Source organism: Cynocephalus volans, chromosome 2, assembly GCF_027409185.1.
Source record: "Cynocephalus volans isolate mCynVol1 chromosome 2, mCynVol1.pri, whole genome shotgun sequence".
Taxonomy (NCBI): domain Eukaryota; kingdom Metazoa; phylum Chordata; class Mammalia; order Dermoptera; family Cynocephalidae; genus Cynocephalus; species Cynocephalus volans.
Window position 1 is genome coordinate 170,984,707 of NC_084461.1, and position 777 is coordinate 170,985,483.

A 777-nucleotide genomic window follows, 5' to 3' on the forward strand; every position below is an offset into this window, starting at 1 on the left:
TCTCCAGGAGAAGTTGACAATAGACATTGGTTTAGAGGGTCTGGTAGGATTATCAAACAGGGGAGACAGTCAATTCAACATTTTTTGGTGAAATGTCGTTAAGTCTCCAAAGTGTGTTAGGAGCTGAACTGAAAATTTTCCATAAAGAGATACGTGTATATAAATTTATTTATTTAGTGTTTGGGTATGGAATTTTGGAGTAGGAATGCTTTCTATACATTGTAGAATGTAGAACACCTATTGAAATCAGGTGATTAACCAAGATGTTTTCTTCATCCTGTTGTCCTTGTAGGGCCATCCTCTCAGGTAAGGCACATCAATCCATCTATATATCTGTTTTTATAGTTTCTTGGCCTTTCGGCTAAGATCAAGTGTAGTATCTGTTCTCATCAGTTTAATATCTGATATGTCTTCTATTTGAAGACAATATTTTAAGTGGATTTTTGGAGCAGGGAAGTGGAATAGGAGCTTGCTCCATCCACTCCATGCATCAACTCGGTGTTGCAGATATTTCCGTTTTGTAGGAGTTGTCCCAGAATGTTAAACTGGAGAATTCTGAGCTCCTGCTTTTTTTACTTTTCTGAATTAATTTTTTTATGTTTCCACAGAACAGTAGACAGATCCATCTGTGACTATTATGGATATGACAAAATAAACTTGTTAAACTTTACTCTTTATAAATATATAATTTATACACACACACACACACACACCCCACACCCCTACACATATAAACACACACATATCTTAAAATATGTCACCTTCCTGACAAGATAC

General features: G+C 35.6%; 1 non-coding gene across 1 annotated transcript; it reads left to right on the forward strand.

Moving 5' to 3' along the window:
- The first annotated feature begins 341 nt into the window (after positions 1-341).
- On the forward strand, positions 342-532 carry LOC134371435 (U2 spliceosomal RNA). Its single transcript, XR_010022853.1, has one exon. It is a non-coding gene; the product is annotated as a U2 spliceosomal RNA (small nuclear RNA).
- The last annotated feature ends 245 nt before the right edge of the window (positions 533-777 follow it).